Source organism: Pelophylax lessonae (assembly GCF_965119305.1).
Source record: "Pelophylax lessonae genome assembly, chromosome: 1".
NCBI classification, from domain to species: Eukaryota; Metazoa; Chordata; class Amphibia; order Anura; family Ranidae; genus Pelophylax; species Pelophylax lessonae.
The window spans coordinates 381212298-381230079 of NC_138768.1; positions in this window are offsets into that span (position 1 = coordinate 381212298).

Genomic DNA, 17782 nt, shown 5'->3' on the forward strand with positions numbered 1-17782 from the left:
GGTGCATGCAGCAGCTTACTGTACATTTATTTGGCATCTACTTGCCCTGTAGCAGCGCATAAGGTTCTTTCTTTTAGGTGATACAATGCCTCCTAACCACCTTTTCATTGGTCTATGAAGAGTGATTCATACACAGAGCATTTATAGTCTGAATGCGCTCTAAAGCCCCGTACACAAGTACCGATTGTCGGCCGAACGATCGGCCATCTTTAGTCCGGTGCTGTCCTGTCTGTTGAAAACTGCAAAAGACTGCACACGAATTTTGTCGGCCAACAACAACCGACTGCAGAAGTGATGTCATGTGATGGTTAACTTTCCTTGTCTTTTTTCTTTTCTGAGCATGCCCAGTCTTGCAAATCTGCTGATTGTCGGCCGAATTCTGTACTGACTGGCGAACAATCGGCCGTTCTGGTGACGGCCAACAAAAATGTTAATACTTGCACGACAGATTCTGTTCGGCCGAAAATGCACTGTTGGCTGTCGGAAGCATCATACTAACAAGCCTACAATCGGCCGATCGGTCGTTGGCCGAATATTTACAGCCGACAATCGATACATGTGTACGGGGCTTAAGGGCTACAATGTGGATCACTCTTCAGAGAGCAATCGGCAGACAACACCTCCTCACCACCTGCTTTAACCCCTTTCACTTGATTGGAGGAGCCTGTCTTGTAGGCTGTAGAGGGCCCATGATTTCTAAAAGCAGCCCTTCCTAAAGCCATCTGGTAAAATATATACTCTCTATATAGTACTGGTTTAATTGAAATAACATTGCTCAATAAAAGCACAGAGTACAGTGACAAGTTTGCTGCTCTCTGCTTTTCCAATCGATTTCTGAGCTGGATGGTTTGGTAGTAAAATGCAGGTCAGTGTATGTACACCTTTCCCCTCCCCCCCTCGCTTTCCCTGAGCTTAATCACTAGTAATATCACAGCTGAGTGTCCCCCACCCCATGTGCTTGCCTTAATTTAAAAAGAGGTGGTATAAAAATAAGGGAGTTAGGTCCAGAGAAGTACAACCCCTCCTACTTTGTGAGGGTGCATGATGGGTAATGAAGGTTTCTGGATGGACACGTGATGGTACAGGAAGGTAAGGCTGGCCACACATGGTAAATGTTTGTTGTACAATTTTCTGTTAGATTTACCCCAACCACATAATGTGGGGTCAAAGCTAAACAACCCTTTCATGTGTATCCAATTAAGGCAGGCCTTTGTACTACATAGTTGAAGGTAAATTTGAAGAAAATTGTATAGAAAATTGTATCATGTATGGGCAGCCTTAGTCTTAAGATGCATTTTTTGAAATTGGGAAAAGAGTGACAATTTAAAAGCTGCCAGAAACCAGGTAAAGCCCCGTACACACGTACCGATTGTCGGCCGTAAATATTCGGCCGACGACCGATCGGCCGATTGTAGGCTTGTTAGTATGATGCTTCCGACAGCCGACAGCGCATTTTCGGCCGAACAGAATCTGTCGTGCAGGCATTAAAAGTCAGTACAGATTTCAGTCGACAGACAGCAGATTAGCAAGACTGGGCATGCTCAGAGAAGAAGAAAGACCAGGAAAGTTAACCATCACATGACATCACTTCTGCAGTCGGCTGTTGTTCGCCAACAAAATTTGTGTGCAGTCTTTTGCAGTTTTCAACAGACGTGACAGCCCTGGACAAAAGACGGCCGATCGTTCGGCACTAGGGTTGAGCAGACACCTAGATGTCCGTGTTCGACGGGTTCGGCCGAACTTTAAAAAAAAGTCCGGGTCCGTGTCCCGGACTTTTACCGAACTTTTCCCGGACACCGAACCCCATTGAAGTCAATGGGGACCCGAACTTTAAGGCACTAAAATGGCTCTAAAACACCAAAGGAAAGGGCTAGAGTGCTGCAAATGGCAGCAAAACGTAATTAAGAGCATGGCAAGTGCTCTGCAAACAAATGTGGATAGGGAAATAACTTAAAACAACAAAAAAAAACAGAAAAATAAAACAATGTTCTTCTTCATCTCTGAAGGACGAGGCCCATATGGAGTAGGAGGGAGGTTGAGGTGGTGGTGGATGTGGCGGTGACATAGGCGTGCGCACAGGGTGTGCTGGGTGTGCCTGGGCACACCCTAATCACCTAGGGCACATAGCATTGCCAGTGAGGAGATGGGAAAGATCTCCCTGGGACCTGCTCTGCTCTATTTCTCCTTGCCTACAGGTACATGGCCCCGATACATTACTCTCCCTGCTGGCAAACACATGCATGTGTATTTCAACTTTGGGGTGCACACCTTAATGCAATAGGCTGCGCACACCTATGGGCGGTGTAGGTGGAAGCGGCGGTGGAGGAGGACCAGGGCCGGATTAACAGCATCATGGGCTTGGTGCTGAGGATTTTGAAGGGCCTTAAGGGCCGTGCCTTGCCATGCACCCAGAGGAGGAAGGGTGCAGCCATGCATGCCTAATTCAACATGGGATGCTGTCTCTGAAGCCCATAAACACATCCATGCATCGCCAACTGTCCCTCCTTGTCCGGCCTTCACGCTGTGTGGGGAGGTTCTGAGGGTGCTGCCTGGGGAAGCGAGCATAGAAGCCAGACTTCTGTGTTTACAAGTGACAGAAGAGCGGTAACAGTGAATATGGCCAACCCGGGGCCTATATAAAAGGTAGGGGCCTGGAGCTGCAGCTCCAATAGCCCCTACATTAATCTGGCCCTGAGGAGGAGGACGAGGTAGCCAACACTGCTTCTTTTCAAAAATTTTAAATGAGGGTACACCCCAAAAGAGTGAGAAAGAGCAAAAATGGAACAATGGGTGGGTAAGGTCGGTATCCATTGCTATTCTGCATAAGGTACGGAAAAGTCCCGTGGGATCCATGCCTGGTTCATTTTAATGAACGTGAGCTTGTCCACATTGTCTCTGGACAGGCGGCTGCGCTTGTCTGTTATAACGCCCCCAGCCGTGCTAAATACCCGTTCAGATAATACACTGGCTGCAGGGCACGCCAGCACCTCCAAGGCGTAAAGGGCAAGCTCAGGCCATGTGCCCAATTTGGAGACCCAGAAGTTGAAGGGGGCAGACCCGTCATTCACTACATGTAGGCGTGTGCACACATACTGCTCCACCATGTTGGTAAAATGCTGCCTCCTGCTAAGACGTTCCATCTGAGCTGCTGGTGCTGCTGTTTGTTGTGGCGTGCTGACAAAGCTTTTCCACATTTCGGCCATGCTAACCCTGCCTTCTGAGGTGCTGGCGGTGCCCTGGTTGCGTTGGCGACCTCCTCCTCCTCCTCCTCTGCCTTGTGCTTCCACTGTGGCCCCGCTGTCAGATGGGAATGCCAGCAGCATGGCGTCTACCAGCGTGCGCTTGTACTCGCGCATCTTGCGATCGCGCTCCAGTGAGTGAATTAAGGACGGTACGTTGTCCTTGTAACGGGGATCCAGCAGCGTGGCCACCCAGTAATCAGCACAAGTTAGAATGTGGGCAACTCGGCGGTCGTTGTGGAGACACTGCAGCATGTAATCGCTCGTGTGCCAGGCTGCCCAGAGGCGACGAAAGGCTGTCCTCTGTGGGAGGTGTATCGTCCGTGTCCTCTGTATCCCCCCAGCCACGCACCAGTGATGGCCATGAGCTGGCCTGGGTGCCACCCTGCTGTGAACATGGTTCCATCTCCTCCTCCAGCTCCTCCTCCTCCTCCTCATCCTCCTCATCCTCCAGAACTGTGCCCCTGCTGGACAATTGTGTCCCTGGCGTTTGTGTGTGCAGGAACCCACCCTCGGAGCCCCTTGCGAATGACTGCCCTGAAAGCCTTTGAAATGTTACCTCTTCATCCTCCTCCTCCTCCTCCTCATCCTGTGCCACATCCTCTTCCATCATCGCCCAAATTGTTTTTTCAAGGAGGCATAGAAGTGGGATAGTTAAGCTGAGAATGGCGTCATTGCCACTGGCCATGTTGGTGGAGTACCCAAAACAGCGCAACAAGGCACAATATATGCAAATGTCAAATATGCAAACTATGCCGCAATTTAATGTTTTTTACACCAAAAGGGTGTGTATTGAATAGCGGAATAGGATAAAAAACTGTGTATCTCACACGTACAAACACAGACTAGGCCCGATTAAATTTTTTCCTACCCTAAAGGGAGGATGAGGAAGAGGAGTATGGAACATGCAGCACCCTCAAATCTTCAGAAGTATGAGATGAACCCCAAAAACTTGGAAAGGTGGATCTCTCTCACACGTACCAACACAGACTATCCCCCAATTTAACTGATCCCCAAAGGTTTTTGATTAAATAGCGGAATAGAAAATATGATCCAAAAAAAGTGTATGTATATCACACGTACACAACCACACTAGGCCCCAATTACTATTGTTTGTACCCCTAAAAGGCTAGATGAGGAGTAGGGGGGGTATGGAACAGGCAGCACCCTCAAACCTTCAGAAGTATGAGATGAACCCCAACAACTTGGAAAGGTGGATCTCTCTCACACGTACCAACACAGACTATCCCCCAATTTAACTGATCCCCAAAGGTTTTTGATTAAATAGCGGAATAGAAAATATGATCCAAAAAAAGTGTATGTATATCACACGTACACAACCACACTGGGCCCCAATTACTATTGTTTGTACCCCTAAAAGGCTAGATGAGGAGTAGGGGGAGTATGGAACAGGCAGCACCCTCAAACCTTCAGAAGTATGAGATGAACCCCAACAACTTGGAAAGGTGGATCTCTCTCACACGTACCAACACAGACTATCCCCCAATTTAACTGATCCCCAAAGGTTTTTGATTAAATAGCGGAATAGAAAATATGATCCAAAAAAAGTGTATGTATATCACACGTACACAACCACACTAGGCCCCAATTACTATTGTTTGTACCCCTAAAAGGCTAGATGAGGAGTAGGGGGGGTATGGAACAGGCAGCACCCTCAAACCTTCAGAAGTATGAGATGAACCCCAACAACTTGGAAAGGTGGATCTCTCTCACACGTACCAACACAGACTATCCCCCAATTTAACTGATCCCCAAAGGTTTTTGATTAAATAGCGGAATAGAAAATATGATCCAAAAAAAGTGTATGTATATCACACGTACACAACCACACTAGGCCCCAATTACTATTGTTTGTACCCCTAAAAGGCTAGATGAGGAGTAGGGGGGGTATGGAACAGGCAGCACCCTCAAACCTTCAGAAGTATGAGATGAACCCCAACAACTTGGAAAGGTGGATCTCTCTCACACGTACCAACACAGACTATCCCCCAATTTAACTGATCCCCAAAGGTTTTTGATTAAATAGCGGAATAGAAAATATGATCCAAAAAAAGTGTATGTATATCACACGTACACAACCACACTAGGCCCCAATTACTATTGTTTGTACCCCTAAAAGGCTAGATGAGGAGTAGGGGGAGTATGGAACAGGCAGCACCCTCAAATCTTCAGAAGTATGAGATTGTGTTCACTGTACCCCACAAAGATTGAGTTCACTGCACCCCACAATGATTGTGTTCACTGCACCCCACAATGATTGTGTTCACTGCACCCCACAATGATTGTGTTCACTGCACCCCCCAAAGATTGTGTTCACTGTACCCCCCAAAGATTGTGTTCACTGCACCCCCCAAAGATTGTGTTCACTGCACCCCCCAAAGATTGTGTTCACTGCACCCCCCAAAGATTGTGTTCACTGCACCCCACAAAGATTCTGTTCACTGTACCCCACAAAGATTGTGTTCACTGCACCCTAAAAGGATGTTGTTCACTGCACCCCACAAAGATTGTGTTCACTGCACCCTAAAAGGATGTTGTTCACTGCACCCCAAAAAGATTGTGTTCACTGTACCCCCCCCAAAGATTGTGTTCACTGCACCCCACAAAGATTGTGTTCACTGCACCCCACAAAGATTGTGTTCACTGCACCCCAAAAAGATTGTGTTCACTGCACCCCAAAAAGATTGTGTTCACTGTACCCCCCAAAGATTGTGTTCACTGCACCCCAAAAAGATTGTGTTCACTGTACCCCCCAAAGATTGTTCACTGCACCCCACAAAGATTCTGTTCACTGTACCCCACAAAGATTGTGTTCACTGCACCCCAAAAAGATTGTGTTCACTGTACCCCCCCAAAGATTGTGTTCACTGCACCCCACAAAGGATTTTGTTCACTGCACCCCAAAAAGATTGTGTTCACTGCACCCCAAAAAGATTGTGTTCACTCCACCCCAAAAAGATTTTGTTCACTCCACCCCAAAAAGGATTTTGATCACTGCACCCCAAAAAGGATTTTGATCACTGCACCCCAAAAAGGATGTTGTTCACTGCACCCCAAAAAGGATTTTGTTCACTGCACCCCACAAAGATTGTGTTCACTGCACCCCACAAAGATTGTGTTCACTGTACCCCCCAAAAAGATTGTGTTCACTGTATCCCACAAAGATTGTGTTCACTGCACCCCAAAAAGATTGTGTTCACTGCACCCCAAAAATGATTGTGTTCACTGCACCCCAAAAAGGATGTTGTTCACTGCACCCCAAAAAGATTGTGTTCACTGCACCCCACAAAGGATGTTGTTCACTGCACCCCAAAAAGATTGTGTTCACTGCACCCCACAAAGATTGTGTTCACTGCACCCCAAAAATGATTGTGTTCACTGCACCCCAAAAATGATTGTGTTCACTGCACCCCAAAAATGATTGTGTTCACTGCACCCCAAAAAGGATGTTGTTCACTGCACCCCAAAAAGATTGTGTTCACTGCACCCCACAAAGATTGTGTTCACTGCACCCCACAAAGATTGTGTTCACTGCACCCCAAAAAGATTGTGTTCACTGCACCCCAAAAAGGATTTTGTTCACTGCACCCCAAAAAGATTTTGTTCACTGCACCCCACAAAGATTGTGTTCACTGCACACCAAAAAGGATTTTGTTCACTGCACCCCAAAAAGATTTTGTTCACTGCACCCCAAAAAGATTGTGTTCACTGCAGCCCAAAAAGATTGTGTTCACTGCAGCCCAAAAAGATTGTGTTCACTGCAGCCCAAAAAGATTGTGTTCACTGCAGCTCACACACAGAAAAATGGATGTGGATCACTGACACCTGCCTATCTCCAATCCCACACCACACAGCAATATCGATTGTAGTTTGTAGAACACAGTTTCCCTAAAATTCAGCAGACTCTGTCCCTAACAGGATTGAGAAGAGATCGTAGATCAGGATTGAGTGCAGATTCACCCCACCCCCCACACAGCAATATCGATTGTAGTTTGTAGAAGACACTGACCCTATAATTCAGCAGACTCTATCCCTAAAATGCCTACAACTCGCCCTGCCTAAACACTCCGACCTGTCCCTCAATTCTATCCGGACACAAATGGTTTTTTCCTGCCTATCTGTCCCTAATCAGCAGCCAGCACATTGATGTGTGCTCTGTCCCTTAGCTAAGCAGCAGAATGACGCTGCTGCGGCGGCTGCCTCGAACTTATAAAGACTTGGTCACATGCTTCAGACGGCCAATCACAGCTACTAAGACATTTGCAGGCATGGCTGGGATGGCTTAAGGCACACCAGTTAAACGATTGTTGATTGGCTGTTGAAAGCCCGCCATGAAAAGAGCGCCAAAGCATGCAAAACCCGGAAATAAAACGACCGAACACGGATTTTTACCCGAACATACAGTAAAGTGTCCGTGTCCGTGTTCGGGTAAAAAAAATCCAATTATTCGGTACGAACACGAATAATACAGTCCGTGTTCGCTCAACACTATTCGGCACGTGTGTACGAGGCTTTAGTCGGAGGTGAGTACATTGGGATAGCGAGAGCACAAATGGCTTCAGAAAACACTTCTATATACTATGAAAAGTGAAATTTGGTCTAAAGGGGACCTTCTCCTTTTTAGCCCCCATTCACACTAGCGCGACTTGGTCGCCTGACAAGTCGCGGTGGGTCACTCGCCATAGATTAGCACAGGACCCGTTCTAATAGGAGCGACACAAGTCGCTCCGACTTAGAAAAAGGGTTCTGTACTACTTTGGGGTGACCTGGAGGCGACTTGCATTGACTTCAATGATGTGAAGTCCCTGCAAGTCACGCTGAAGTCGCGGTGCACGCTGTGCACTGCGACTTTACAGGTCGCCCCACCAAGTCATGTCGCCCCTGTCTGAATTGGGTCTAATGCAAACAATCCTGTTTGGGAGAAGTATCCTTTTTGACTATTGTGCAAACAGATCCACAGCTGATGCAATTTCTATTGCTTTGCATACTGCTTTGATACATTTCAAGAATTGAAACCCATACAGATATATTAGGATGCTTTTCATTGATAAAGTCCTGGTTCACACTGGTGCAATGTGAGAATCCATGCGATTCAGTGCTGGTCCCCACATCGCCCCAGAATGGCACAGTGGTTCACACTGAGATTTGCGAATCGCTGAGGGTGTTAATGTAAGGTTAATGACCTTCACCACAGATTGGTTTAGCGGATCGCAGTGAGAACTGTGAAATGGTGCAGCAATCTGATCGCATAGGTGTGAACACCTATGCGATCAGATTCTAGTGCAAACCAAAAATAAGGGTCCTGCGCCATCTCAACCATCCTGTGTGTTTTTTTTTTTTTTTTTTTTTTTGCAGAGTGGCAGTTCATTATTGGGCCGTGGGTTTATGCTAGTGGCGCAGCTCCATTGACCTAAATGGCCAAATGTCTCATGCAGGGCCATCTTTAATATTGATTGGACCCTGGGCAAATATTTTCTTGGGCCCTCCAAAATCCACTTATTACCTATTTGCAGGCAGTGCGGGCTTAAGGGGCAGCTGCTTTGGGCCCCACAACAATGACTGGGCCCAGGGCAGTTGCCCCTTTTGCCCTGTGTTAAATACAGCCCTGGTCTCATGGGCCTGACACATACTCACTCCTCCTCACCTCATCCCGTGTGGGTTTTTTTTTTTTTTCTGCTTTTTGGCAGAGTGGTAGTTTATCATGGGGCTGCGCCTTGGCTTTACGCTTGTGGCATTGCCCATTGTCCCCAATGGCCAAATGTCTAAGGGGGGACACGCTCTCGTTTTTTCGCGTCTGCTCTCTGCTTTTCTAATGTATTTCTGAGCTGGATGGTTTTGTAGTCAAATGCCCCGTACACATGTACCGATCGTCGGCCGACCGATTTGTTGTTTGTCTGTTGAAAAGTGCTCTAGACTTGGCCTGTACTTTTGTCGGCCAACAGAAAATGACGTCAGAACGTTCAACGCACGTTCCACGCACGTCCGCCGCTACAAAAGAGGAAGTGAGTGTTTGGACGTGACCCTTCTGGGCATCTCGCGCTGATTTCGGTAGCATTTGTTTGGTTGACGACATTTCGCTATTTTCCGAGACATCGTTCGAGAATTTATTATGGAGCCCGAGGATTCGACCCTTGCTGTAGTTAGCGTTGGAGTTTTGGCTCTGAGGCGACGTATGAGGAAGAAGAACCGCACCTCCTGGACGAAAAATTGGTTGCTTAACCGTGATCAATTTTCCCACATGTCCTTGCTGAGGGAGCTCCAGGAAAATAATCCTGATGACTTCAGGAATTATTTGAGGATGACGGATCCCATCTTTCACCATCTTCTTGCCCTGGTGTCCCCCTATATTCTGAAGCAGGATACTTGTATGCGGGTTGCAATTACTCCTGAACAAAGGTTAATTGCGACTTTGAGGTATCTTGCAACAGGGAGAAGCCTGCAGGATCTCAAGTTCACCACAGGCATCTCCCCCCCCCCCCCCCCCCCCCCAAGCACTTGGTATCATCATCCCTGAGACCTGCTCTGCTATCATCAAGGTCTTGCAGAAGGACTATATCAAGGTATGTTTTATTTTTATATTACATGTATTAGTCGTTTCACCCGAATTATGTTGTTTTTGGATGTACAGCAATTGACACAGGCCATTATTTTGTAACTACCCTCTGTCCGCATGCACATAGTAGTAAAGATGTAGATTATCTTAACCATTTGTAAAATTACCCACTAACCACCCCACCATTCTGTGTCCCTAAACACATTGCCTGTTAACAGTATTTTGAATTTGTGTCATTTTATTACTTTCCCTCAAACAATTATTCCTTGGCCAATGTTTTAGTACTTAGTTTATGATTTATCTTAAATACATCAGTCAATCCATTCCCACCTATGATTGTGTATATTTATGTAATGATGTTAAAACCTTCACTGACCACAAGCCCTTATTGATGTATAAATGCCTAGTTTTACTTACCCATCCCCCCCCCCCAACCTACATGCTAAATCTAAAAGTCAGCATATACCAAAGCTCTAGCTCAGAGGTCTTCAAACTATGGCCCTCCAGTTGCTCAGGAACTACAATTCCCATCATGCCTAGTCATGTCTGTGAATGTCAGAGAATTACAAGGCCTCATGGGATGTGTAGTTCTGCAAACAGCTGGAGGGCCATAGTTTGAGAATCTCTGCTCTAGTTGGTGAGTATAATGGGCCATACACACTATAAGATTTTCTGAATTTCTCCTTACGATTTACCAAAACCAGATAATATGAGGTCAAACCTAAACACTTTCAAATTCTATGCAATCTGGCAGGCCCTTGCACTACATAGAAAAGGTAAATCTGAAGGAAAAAGTCTTCAGAGAATCTTGTATTGTGTATGGCCCTTTACAATATAATAACATTAGGAGGTGTAAAATAAATGTATGTAGATGTTACATCCCCAAATCTAAACGATTGCCTTCCTGTTGTTTATATTTTTTCAAAGTTGCATAAGCATTTAACAGACAACTGTGTGTATAATTAATAATGTGATGTGCTCAAGCACTAAATCTTGTTTTTTTTTTTTGTTTTTTTTTTGGTTTCCTTCAAACGCAGAGCAATGGCTGGAGCTTTCTGCTCAATTTCTGGAGAAGTGGAATTTTCCCAATTGTGGGGGTGCTATAGATGGGGAAAAAAATCACGGGACGCATTACGCCTGAAAAAGTACAAGAGCTTCTTTGGAGCGTATTGCGTCCCGCGATTTTTTTTTTTGCGCGATGTTACCGCGATTCGGCAGGCGGAAATCGCGGCAACATCGCTCAGCGTTTGGGGGTCTATTGCAAATCACGGGCAACGCACAGGCGTCCCGCGATTTGCAATAATCTCCGGATCGCGGGCGGAACCGCGGCGGTTCTGCCCGTGATCCATACGCTGACATGTGAACGGAGCCATAAAATTTCCACAAACCCTCTAACATTGAGAACTAGGTCATACCCAAGGTTCATCTAATGTCACCTTACATTGGTGGTCATTATCCAGAAGGTGCCCATACTATATATTTCATATAATACATTAGGGTATTAACAACGTACCTACACCTGTTGTGTTAATTTATGACATCCTTCTCACTGCCCACCAATGTTAGGATATGTCAGTGTTATGTGAAACTTGATCATTGTTGATCTCAAAGTGTTAGATATAGGTAATGGAAAGTGAACTAGAGCAATACACTATAGATTACACTGATCTCCCTACACTGGCAATATCAATGCCATATTGAATCCTAGGACTGCTAGTACCTTGAGTGTTGAGTCACACTTATGCGATGCGGGAAGTCTGCGACTTTGCAGACTTTTCCTGCATTGCATAAGGGTGACCCGCCACTTACTTTTTGCACAGGATTGTATTCCACAAGTGTGAAGCACTGTGCGATCCAATCCAGATACATCAGAAATAAAGGGTTGTGTGCGTGTTCAGTGTGAATGTAGCCATACAAAGTGTATGGCTCAATTCACACTGCACATCTGATGGCATGTAATATCGGAGCGCACTGCTCCTTTATTACATGTGATCAGATGTTCAGGCCAAAATCAGCTATACAGTTTGTATGGCTAAATTCGCACTGCACTCGCACAAAAGTCGCACATGATGCATTTATTCAGCCGCATCAGGATAGGATCGCACAGTCGTTCACACTTGTGTGATCCGATCCTGTGTGAAATGTCAGATCGCACTGTAATATGCATTAAAACTGGGGGGATCTTTAACATTTCATTGACACCTCCAGCATCTCGCATATGGCAGTGTCAAAACTGCTTTCATTAACATGTAAATATGTGAATAGGCAGGGCCAGATTAACGTAGGGGCTATTGGAGCTGCAGCTCCAGGCCCCTACCTTTTTATATAGGCCCCGGGTTGGCCATATTCACTGTTACCGCTCTTCTGTCACTTGTAAACACAGAAGACTGGCTTCTATGCTCGCTTCCCCAGGCAGCTCCCTCAGAACCTCCCCACACAGCACGAACGCCGGACAAGGGGGGACAGTTGCCGATGCATGGATGTGTTTATGGGCTTCAGAGACAGCATCCCATGTTGAATTAGGCATGCATGGCTGCACCCTTCCTCCTCTGGGTGCATGCCAAGGCACGGCCCTTAAGGCCCTTCAAAATCCTCAGCACCAAGCCCATCATGCTCTTAATCCGGCCCTGTGAATAGGACAGCCATTATATTTAGTGCTTCTTTACACAGCTTTAGACCTGGACCCCCCCCCCCAACGAAAGTCAAATAAATAATCGAACACACATTGTTGAATGTAAAAATGTTTTAGTAACAAACATTCACAGGGTTAGGGTGTTGTAAAGTGCTTTTCCCAAACTTGGGTACACCCTTAACAGCTGAGTGCAATAAATATGCCATAAAAGACAATACAAAATGGGTAAAATCAGGAACATCCCAATAAAAAACATTTAAAATGTTGTAAAATATTTTTTTTTAAATTTGCCAATCATGTCCACGAAGTCTCGCATTTTATTCTGTAATGCTGTTGCAGTCTCCTTAATTTTTTCTAGGTCTGAGCAGCATTGTAGAACCTCAGTGGTCAATTTAGCAAGAGTGCACCTATGTAAAACATGATCTGTAAAAAAAAAAAATACAACAGAGTCAATGTGAATCACCTACATGAGGTCATAATAGAGAAACATTTGGTGTCCAGTTTATCTTAAATTACTCTCGAGTTAATAACTACCCTGTTCTTAGGCTCTTTTGCCCTTTTGGCTCTTCTTCTTCCTCCTGTCCACCTCTGATGCTGTTGCTTCTGCCGGTCTCTGGAGCTTACTATATTCATTAGGGGTGTGAACGCATGATGTTATTGTGAGGGCATGGTCGTAATGTATATATATTAAGCTGCAGAGACCAGAGATGGGCAGAATCCATGGCAACAGCATCGGAGGAGGACAGGAGGAAGAAGAAGAGCATAGGGCAAAAGAGCAGAAGATTGGACAGCAGAAGAGTGGAGAGGAGAAGATCCAAAGAGCAGAGTGGAGAAGACCGGATGAAGATATTTAAGAACATTTCAGAAACGTCTCCTGTCGTTATTCACATACACTTCCATTTATGTGGTTAATGTGTAGGGATACTATGTACCCCATACCCATTCACATAGGGATTGGGGTCTGGGATCTGGGGGCCACCCTTTGTTAAAGGTTGCTTCCCAAGTCCTAGGAACCCCCTGGCCGCATGACCCCCCAAAACCACCAGACAGGGTTGTGGGGATGAGGCCCTTGTCCTCCTCAACATGGGAGCAAGGTGCTTTTGGGTGTGGGTTGCAGAGCCCCCCCTGGCCCAAAGCAACAAAACCCCCCCACGTTGAGGGCATGTGTCCTGCTGTGGTCCAGGGGGGGTTTGGTCCGCTTGCTCATCCCCTTTCCTGGCCTGACAAGCTGCATGCTTGGATAAGGGTCTGGTATGGATTTTGGGGGTAACCCACGCTGTCTTTTTGGTGTGGGCCTACCCTCAAACTCAATACCACACACAAAGGGCCTGCTTGGGAACTTGGGGGGGACACCCACGGCGGGTTATCCAATTTTTCTGTGTAGTTCCCCCTCAATAATCTTCACATCGCAAGTGGCCCCGCAAGTCAGAGCATCCTGATCCGACTTACGGTGCGACTTCCATTCAAATAAAGAGGCTCCCATAGGGAACTAGTATTTACAAATGGAGGCTGAAAATAACGCTGATAAAAGCAACATGGCAAAACGTGCGATTACGCAAATTCTACAAAATAATGAAAACATGTATTTACAGCTGCTTTTCTGGCGTTCAACAAAGCTTTGACACATCTTTTAGCTCATGTCCCGTGTGCAAGGGGCCTAGAAACCTGCAAACGTCAAAAACATATTTTTGATGTAAAATGTCAATCAGGTGCGCAAAACTATTTAATCATGTGTGTAATATATAATCATATAGTCACAAATCGAAAAAAAAATAAAAATTATGACGAATTTACACTATATGATTATATAATGGACACATATTTTCAAAGCTTGCCACACCTGATTTACATTATTGAACAAACAGGTCGTTCCTTTGAAGCATTACATCAAATACAGCAAATGACAAATACACTTTAAAAATCATTATTAAAAAACATACGTGGGCACACAACTGGCTCTCCGACACTTGGTCCAGGATCCTCCAAATTTGCAGATGTGCCGGCAAGGCTGCTTGGCAAGTTGCCATGAGATTTTGTTTCGGATGTATGAACATCCGATCCGGATAGAGATGCCACATCCTCGCATGAGGGAACATCTGCAATGTAAATTTGTAAGGGAATACAAGAATATAAGGTTAAACAAGCATTGCAAATACACATATTTCTATTATCCCACTACCCAAAAATCTGTGCCTACCAACCTTCATGTTGCTCTGGTGGCTGGACACTTGTTGGTTCCACCATTATTAATTCAGGAAGAATGTCTTGATCTACATAATACAAAAAAGTTGCCATATCATAAAAGTCACAAGAGGTACATTTGTTAGGACATGGTGCCCTGCCTGATAGCTAATGTTTGACTGTGCATAGGAACCAATTACCTTTTGGAGAATGTGTGCCAGCATCTGGGCCCATGTCCTCAGCTTCTTCCTCCACTGCAGATGGAGCTGCCAAATTCCCTGCACCTCTCCTCCTCCTTTCCCATTCTTTGGCTTTTAGTTTTCTTTTTTCTCCTATTTCAAGGTTAGAATAATAGAATAATAATCTGTGAATAACAGGAATGTTTGCAGAGAAAATTCGTGCCAAGAAAGAACATTCGTTGCAATACAATACATATATTTTTAACTATGGCTTCCTGTCTTTTAATGTAATATACTAAAAAATCAACAATAGATCGATCTAATCACGACATGACCAATAAAATGAGTAATAGTACTTTTTAGAGAGACATTATAATCTAGACATGTTAATACAACATACACCAAATTTCAAATATACATATTGCATGATAAAATAACTTACTTTTTTTCAGAATATGATGGATTTGCTCAAGCTGATCTTGCTCACAATGTTTTAAATCGGACCATCGTTTCCTGATTTGATCTTTGGATCGCTCCACACCATACTTTTTCTTTAAACAGGCCACCACCTTGTCCATAATGCGGTCTTTCCTGGCATTGGGCCTCTCGTAATTTTCTAACTTCCCATCATAGTCCATCCTTTCTAGGATTCCTACCATCTCCACCATTTCCCCCTTGGTCATGGGTGTAGCTTTGGGTTTTCTGGTGGCCCAACCACTTCGGCCCACACTAGTTGAACTCTCAGATCTTTGAGACATGTTTCTTGCCAAAGATTGTTCCACCGCCTCAGGTGTGTGTGTGTCGCATGTAGGCCTGATCTTCGGCACGTACACACCCCTGCACAAGTCCGCCACTGGAGGAGGAGTTGACTCATGCGCTATATTTAAAGGACGCCAGATCTTTCGGTCGACGATTCGCTAGCGGACATATCGTTGGTTGGAGCACGAGCGATCGGCGAATCACGACTCTTCCCCGCAAACAAAGGTACGACTATTTGATTAGAAAGTGTGTGTTTTGGGCCCTATACAGCTTTTATTAGGAATATCTTTATTATGTCCCAAAATACATGCTATTTTACTAGGTTTTGTGTTGTGTTGTGTCTTGCAGGCATATACTGTACTGGAAAATGGTGGACACTTTCACCAACCATGAGTTCATGCTCCAGTTTATTGAGGAGTACAGGCAACTGCCCTGTTTGTGGCAAATCAAATCTGCAGCATACAAAAATAGGCAGTTGAAACAACAGGCCTATGAACATCTAGTGGCCTTGTACCAGCCCATATATCCGAGGGCAAATATTGAGTATATAAAAAGAAAAATAAACAGCATTCGCACTGCCGAGAGGTTAAAAAAATAGAAGACACCACAAAGTCTGGAGCAGCTGCAGAAGATGTCACTGTACCACGGCAATGGTACTTTGACAACCTCAGATTCCTGGCAGACACAGAGGAATCCAGGCCATCCATTTCCACACTGCCTTCTACTTTGGCAGAGGCCTCTGTTGATCCCAGCCAGGAGGAAGATATCCTGGAGGAGAGTTTGACTCAGGTATGGCATTTCACAATATATTGTCTGCTAAAAATGTAATCATGTAACAAAATTATAAGCAAAACCATAATTGACCCTTTATGTAAACGGGCATAGCAAGGGGTTGGCATGACAGGCAACCGCCAGGGGCGCAGGCCAGGGGGGGGGGGGGGGGGGTCGCTAAAACATTGGCATTGTTTTAGTGATTTTTTCTAAATCCACTCAGCCTGCACACCCCAGAATCCCCAGTTTGCAGGCGGATTCATGCAGGTGTAAAATATTGAGAGCTGCTTCTTGCAGGTGTAAAACATTGAGAGCAGCTTCATGCAGGTGTAAAACATTGAGAGCAGCTGAGCCAACAGACCAGGAGACTGAGACTGCCTCTCACTGCATCCCCAGCACACCTCCGGTCCTAACAAACACTGCTGTAGCCTCAGCACACCTCCGGTCTTACAAACACTGCTGCATCCCCAGCATACCCCTGGTCCTAACAAACACTGCTGTAGCCTCAGCATTCCTCCGGCTCAACCTTTTTTTAAAAAAACTAACAAACTAACAGCTCCTGCAAATGATACATCCATCCTTGCTTCCATGTCTCTGGTCTCTCACTCCGGGTCAGCAAGGCAGGTGGCTTCCTTATTCCTGTTTCCCTGCACCGCTTCACCCTCAATGCCCTACATCAAGTCCTCTGCAAGTTCAGGCCCCTCTCTCTCTGCAACCCCCCTCCTCTCTCTCTCACACCCCCTCTTTCTCTCCCTCTCTCTATCTCTCACCCCTCTCTTTCTTGTTTTTCACACCTGAGACAATGATTGCCCACTAGAGAGCTCTACACTGGGCAAACAAGGGACAAATGAGAAACTTTTAATGCCCTTTTAGATTTTTTTGGGGTGGTTACATTTTTACATTGATCTGGGGGGGGGGGGGGGGGTTGTTGCCAAATACAGCTCCTCAACAAGGGCACTGGAGACCCTAGATACGCGACTGTATGTAAAGTCTGCTATTTGTTCACAATAATATAACAAACATGCATTTTTATATACACTATAACATTCTAATCAATTGTTCATTTCATCAACAGGGAAGTGTCACTGAGGAGGAGGCAGGTTGCAGCCAGGAGGCTGTGGAGCCCTCAGAATTATTTCCACCACCTCCTGCCAAACGGAGGCAAAAAAGGAAACGCATGGATGACATCACCGACAAGTTCATAAGTGAGGCCACCATAGCCCTCCGTCGGAAACCGGAGGCACATGAGTCCTTCGGGAATATGACGGGGAAAACGTTAGGGCAAGTGGACCTACTGCAGCGGCAATATGCCCAAAAAATCATTTTAGATGTGCTGCACAAGGCGGAAAGGGGCTGCCTTACAGAGCACAGCCACGCGTGCGAGGAGCACCCGTGCCCTCCACCTCCACCTCCACAACAACAGCCACCACCTCGCCAAATGGCACAT